This window comes from Mercenaria mercenaria, chromosome 11, assembly GCF_021730395.1.
Source record: "Mercenaria mercenaria strain notata chromosome 11, MADL_Memer_1, whole genome shotgun sequence".
NCBI classification, from domain to species: Eukaryota; Metazoa; Mollusca; class Bivalvia; order Venerida; family Veneridae; genus Mercenaria; species Mercenaria mercenaria.
This window is the reverse complement of record NC_069371.1, coordinates 50457515-50464779: the sequence shown is the minus strand read 5'-3', so window position 1 is coordinate 50464779 and position 7265 is coordinate 50457515.

The following is a 7265-nucleotide window of genomic DNA, read 5'->3' as shown; positions in this document are numbered from 1 at the left end:
AGTTCGTCACAATGTTAACTTTTTGCAACTTTTTACTGGCGAACCACTGCACCGAGGACCTTCAAACTTCACATGCTGATAGTACTTATCAAGTACACGACCTCTACTGACTTTGGGTCACCAGGTCAAAGGTCAAGGTCACAGTGGCCATTGTTAACTTTCTGCATAAAGGCACTTTACTCGCGAACCACTGCACCCAGCACCTTCAGACTTCACATGCTGGTTAGTACTTATTGAGTACATGACCCCTACTGACTTTGGGGTCACCAGGTCAAAGGTCAAGGTGATGGGGGCTAATGTTAACTTTTTGCATGAAGGCACTTTACCTGCGAATCACTGCACCTAGGACCTTCAAACTTCACATGCTGATAGTACTGTATTTGTCACCATTAGTGACATCTCTTGTTTTTTTCTTTTTTGTTAAATTTCTTCCATTAAGAATATCATAACTACATATTGTTTCATAGTTATATGAACATTTATTTCCAGGTAAAAAACAAAGAAGTGCATGCCATTTGCAACAAGTATAGACAAAATATACACAGAAAATCTACCCTGTGGAGTGAGAATGTGTACAGAAAGTCTAACCTGTGGAGTGGGCATGTGTACAGAAAGTCTAACCTGCAGAGTGGGCATGTGTACAGAAAGTCTAACTTGCGGAGTGAGCATGTGTACAGAAAGTCTAACTTGTGGAGTGGGCATGTGTACAGTAAGTCTATCCTGCGGAGTGAGCTTGTGTACAGAAAATCTACCCTGTGGAGTGAGCATGTGTACAGAAAGTCTAACCTGTACAGTATATCTACCCTGTGGAGTGAGCATGTGTACAGAAAGTCTAACCTGTACAGTATATCTACCCTGTGGAGTGAGCATGTGTACAGAAAGTCTAACCTGTACAGTATATCTACCCTGTGGAGTGAGCATGTGTACAGAAAGTCTAACCTGTACAGAAAATCTACCCTGTGGAGTGAGCATGTGTACAGAAGATCTACCCTGCTGAGTGAGACGATAGAAAAGCGGTGAAAATGTGTCTCAGATATAGTTTTATAGAAGTATAATGACAATGAACCAGGAAAGATATGTGCAGAAAGTTAAGGTGCAGATAATAGTGACAACAGAGAGGCTTACTATGTACACAACATTTAATAAAAAAAGCTAAAGTATACAGTTTCAGTAAAAGTTGAATTAGGGGGTTTCTTCAGACAGAGTTCAACGAACAACTGAGGCAGACAGGGTGTCTGCAAAAAAAACTGATCCATACCAAGGTTCAGCAAAGAGATGAAGCAGACAGTGTTTCTAAAAAAAAAAAAACAAAAAAAACTGATGCAGCAGAGGATGACAGAGATCAGCCAATAGTTGAAGTAAACAGAGTTTCAATAAACAGCAGAGGATGACAGAGATCAGCCAATAGTTGAAGTAAACAGAGTTTCAATAAACAGCAGAGGATGACAGAGATCAGCCAATAGTTGAAGTAAACAGAGTTTCAATAAACAGCAGAGGATGACAGAGATCAGCCAATAGCTGAAGTAAACAGAGTTTCAGTAAATAGCAGAGGATGACAGAGATCAGCCAATAGTTGAAATAAACAGAGTTTCAATAAATAGCAGAGGTTGACAGAGATTCAGCCAATAGCTGAGATAGAGATTCAGCAGTGAGCTGAGGAGACAGAAATTCAGCAAAGAACTGAGGTCGAGAGTCTTCAGATAATGGTAAGTTTGCTCTTTCTCATTAATTTTGCATTGTTTTAGGTGTGAAAGTTTGTTATCCCCCGCTGATGAAATCGGGAGCGGGGTATTGAAATGGCATTGTCAGTCTGTCCATCTGTCCGTCTGCAGCCATTTCTCAGTAACTACCAGGTAGAATTTCATGAAACTTGAAATAAACATGAACCAACATACTGCAATGATGCCCGTCAAGTTTTTTTTTGGATTGGTCAATTTCCCTTAGAGTTATTGCCCTTGATTTAATGAAAAATGTCTCTCCGCAGCCATTTCTCAGTAACTAGCAGGTAGAATTTCATAAGACTTGAAATAGACATGAACCAAGATACTGCGATGATGCCCTTCAAGATTTTTTTTTGATTGGTTAATTTCCCTTAGAGTTATTGCCCTTGATTTATTGAAAATGTCCGTCCGCAGCCATTTCTCAGTTACTAGCAGGTAGAATTTTATCAAACTTGAAATAAATGTGAACCAACATACTTTGATGTCATGCCCGTCATTTTCTTTTTTTATTGGTCAATTTTCCATACAGTTATTGCCCTTTAATTGTTTAAAAATCCACAGATTTGTACATAACAAACCAACTAATTGCAAGAATTTCATTAAACTTCTTTCATTCATGGCACCATTTCTCAGTAACTACCTGGTAGAATTTCATGAAACTTGAAATAAACATGAACCAACATACTGCGATGATGCCCGTCAAGTTTTTTTTTGATTGGTCAATTTCCCTTAGAGTTATTGCCCTTGATTTAATGAAAAATGTCCGTCCGCAGCCATTTCGCAGTTACTAGCAGGTAGAATTTCATCAAACTTGAAATAAATATGAACCAACATACTTTGATGATGCCCGTCATTTTCTTTTTTTATTGGTCAATTTTCCATACAGTTATTGCCCTTTAATTGTTTAAAAATCCACAGATTTGTACATAACAAACCAACCAATTGCAAGAATTTCATTTAACTTCTTTCATTCTTTTCCATGAACAGTTATTATAAACATGGGAAGTTGTCTACCCACACCTTGCCACCACCTTGCCTTGGTCACACCCCCCCCCCCCCCAATTTTTTTAGCTCACCTGTCACATAGTGACAAGGTGAGCTTTTGTGATCACCCTTTGTGCGTCCGTCCATGCATCCGTCAACAATTTCTTGTCTGCATGATAGTGGTTTCATTTATGATTTTATTTTAACCAAACTTGCACACAACTTGTATCACTATAAGATCTTGGTTCCTTTCTTGAACTGGCCAGATCCCATTATGGGTTCCAGAGTTATGGCCCCTGAAAGGACCAAAATTAGCTATTTTGACCTTTTCTACACAATAGCAGCTTCATTTATGATTTGATTTTTACCAAACTTGGACACAACTTGTATCACTATAAGATCTTGGTTCCTTTCCTGAAATGGCCAGATTCCTTTATGGGTTCCAGAGTTGTGGCCCCTGAAAGGCCAAGAATTAACTATTTTGACCTTGTCTGCACAATAGCAGCTTCATTTATGATTTGATTTTAACCAGACTTGCACACAGCTTGTATCACCACAAGATCTCGGTACCTTTCTTGAACTGGCCAGATTCTTTTATGGGTTCCAGAGTTATGGCCCCTGAAAGGGCCAGAATGAGCTATTTTGACCTTGTCTGCACAATAGCAGCTTCATTTATGATTTGAATTTAATCAAACTTGCACAAAACTTGTGTCACCGTAAGATCTCGGTACCTTTCTTGAACTGGCCAGATCCCATAATGGGTTCCAGGGTTATGGCCCCTGAAAGGGCCAAAATTAGCTATTTTGACCTTGTCTGCACAATAGCAGCTTCATTTATGATTTGATTGTAACCAGGGCACTCGTTTGGCTGTTCTTGGGGCCGAATATGGGTACCATTCCCCTCATAAAATGATGCGTTTTTTTCCCCCTTTATTGGAAGAAAATTCCCCTGATAACAGGTTGTTTGGCACAACTAGATATAAACCCTCTTTCAAGTTATATTTTAGTGCCTCTAAGGAATAGAACTGCTGCAATATAGTTACATTAGTTAAAAATGATGGAAAACAGGATCAGTAAGTGTGAAAAGTACTAACATATATATGGCGAAAAACTTAAACATTTTGTCTTAAAACGACAAAAAATACCCCTTTCTAAGGGTATGGGTACCTGTCCCCAAAAGTTGTCTAATGCCCTGGTAACCAAACTTGCACACAACTTGTATCACCACAAGATCTTGGTTCCTTTCTTGAACTGGCGAGATTCTTTCAGGGCACTCGTTGGGGCCATTTTTGGGGCCGAATATAGGTACCATTCCCCTCCTAAAATAATACGTTTTTTTCCCCTTTCTCAGAAGAAAATTCCCCTGATGATAGGTTGTTTGACACAAATAAATATGAACTCTTTCTTTTAATATTATATAGTGCCTCTAAGGAAGATTACTGTTGCAATATAGTCACATCAGTTAGGAATGATTGAAAACAGTATTAATAAGTGTGAAAAGTAGTTACATATATATACATGGCTTAAACTTCCCCTTTTCGTCTTAAAATGTTGAAAAATTCCCCTTCCTGAGGGTATGGGTATCTGTCCCCAAAAGTTGTATAGTGCCCTGACTTTTGACTGAATTTATAACAAATTAGCGTCTTCCAGTTTTCACTGTGATCGGCCACCTTGATTGTATCTCAGTGACCGATGAAAATACTGATTTGAAATGTCATTTGTGCCATCAGATAGACTCGGACAATGAGGGTAGATAACTTTTGACTGAATTTATGACAAATTACCTCCCTTTTTTATGTAAACGAATATATATCAGCAGCATCTGATGAGTTTGGTTTTAAATATTATAAATGTTATTTAAGTCTTTCAGGATAAGGAATAGACATGTTAGTACAAAAATGCAGCATTAAATTTTGAGCTTAGAACCCTCAAACTTGGTATGGAAAATGGCCCTGACTAGGTCAAAAGGGACTGTTATAAGAAAATGTTTATCTGATGATATTTAATGCTTATGCCTAAATTGTGCTCTATGCCAAAACTTGATCATATCATTTTGAGCAATGGTACTCAGGTGAGCGATATAGGGTCATCATGGCCCTCTTGTTATCTTGTTTAGGACATTACCTAAACTTTATTTCTAAGTCAGAATTTTTTTAAAATTTTATCGTTGTTGCTCAGGTGAGTGACTGTTATTGCTCGCTGTCCGGCGTTTGTCGTCTGTCTGTCTGTTATCTGTCAACATTTAGCTTGTGTATACATGCAATAGAGGCTGTGATTTTCAACTGATCTTCATGAATTTTTTTCAGAATAATTGCCTTAATGAAATCGAGGCCAAGTTTGAATATGGATCATCTGGGGTCAAAAACTAGGTCACAAGGTCAAATCAAAGAAAAACCTTGTGTATGCGATAGAGGCTGTAATTTTCAATTTATCTTCATGAAATTTGGTCAGAATTATAGCCAGGATCAAATCTTCGTCATATATAGGTATGGGTCATCTTTGGTTAAAAGCTAGGTCATCAGGTCAAATCAAAGAAAAACCTTGTGTATGCAATAGGGACTGCATTTTACACCGTATCTTCATGAAAATCAATCATAATGTTTGTCTGGATTAAATCTAGGTAGAGTTCGAATATGAGTCATCTTGGGTCAAGAACTAGGTCACCCGGTCAAATTAAAGAACTTTGTGTATGCAATAATAGGCCTTATTCTTCAATTGATCTTCATGAAATTTGGTCAGAATGATAGCCTTGATCAAATCTAGATCAAGACTGAATAGGGTCATCTGGGGTCAAAAACTAGGTCACTAGGTTAAATCAAAGAAAAACCTTGTGTATGCAATGGGGACTGCATTTTACACCAGATCTTTATGAAATTTGATCAGAATGTTTGTCTGGATGCAATCTAGGTCAAGTTTGAATATGGGTCATCTAAGGTCAAAAACTTGGTCACCGGAACAAATTAAAGAAAAAACTTTCTGTATGCAATAGGGGCTGCATTTTACTCTGGATATTCCTAAAATTTAGTCAGAATGATTGTCTTGATAAAATCTAGGTCAAGTTTGAATATGGGTCATCTTGGGTCGAAAACTAGGTCAAATCAAAGAACTCTTTTGACTGTTTGTATTTGCAAATAATATCAGGGCTCCAGAACAGATGCGTATTAGCGTAAATTACGCTTTGCAGGGGTTTTTTTTTTGGCCCTTTTTATAGCTGTTATTCGGCTATATTCCCAATGCCAAAAAGTATATATTTTTCCCAAAATGAGTGCAAAAATTCCCAATCTACATTCTGAAAAAAATTTCATCAAAATTGCACAAAAATTGACCAAATTATGGACAGTTTTGTAATAGAAGTATTTTAAAGAGGTTGTACAATGTGTAACAAGTGTATGAGAAAGTGCTTAAACACATCCTTACTATATCCTATGGGACTAAATATTTCCCAGTTTGGAACATTTATGCGTCAAAATTCCCAATTTTGGGGGTATAGGCTATGTTCCCAAATTAGCTAGAAAAAACCCTGCTTTGAAATCATGCATAATACATGTGTGCGATCATTTTTAAGCGTATAAAAACGTATAAGAAATTACAGAAACTCCTGCAATGACTTTGTACAAGCATAAACAAAATCTGAATCATCAAAAGGCTTTACGTAACAAAGCACGATCAGCAGAAATTCTCCCACACAGAATGTACACACGCATTGAATAGTACTTTATAAGTTAAACTATATTATATACCCAATGCTTTTGTCAATCATATAATTGGGAAACAATATTGATGGTACGGTAGTGTATAATTTTAAAGCAGTGTCGATTTAAAATATCAACCTCCGGTGTGGAGTAAACAACAAAATGTCTCTTTCTAAGATAGTAAAAAGTGATCTTTAAACCAATAAGCACGATCATTGAAACATATTTAAAGCTGTATCGAGTATTCTATTGGATTCAGTAGCGGTGTTTTAAGCCAAAGTAAGCCAAGGGTGAACAAAAAGCAAAAACTTGAATGCTGAATTGAAACTGAACTGCAAACATATTCATGGGTGTTACACTAAATTAATAAATATGTTCTAAAACCGTTTTCTTTTTTTTTTTTCACATTTACAAATTTTCATGAGTATAATTACTCCTGGTAAATTCCAGATTTTACCATTTTACTTATTCACAAAAATTATGACGAGTTTATACTCATAGGCCAAAAAAACATATCTGGAGCCCTGTAATATAATTATGTGTTCATTATGGGCTTTGGCATTTACATTTTCCTGATATCTTCTTTGACTATATCAAACCTTTCTTATCTGCCATATCGGCTTAAGATATTTCTCTATCATTGTCAGAGAAATCGGAGGAGTCTTTTCATAAAAAAATGATAAGAAAATTAACTTCTGCCGCTGCGTTTCCTCTTTCACTTCAACTCACTTGCCCCTCCAGGGTGTTTTTTTAATTCTATAGCAGCAGCCGAATATCGGCCTCATCCCCCAGCCGAAGATTTCCCCCACAGCCAAGGATTTCCCCTACTGCAGTCCGAAATTCCCCTACGTCCAAAATTCCCCCCTCCG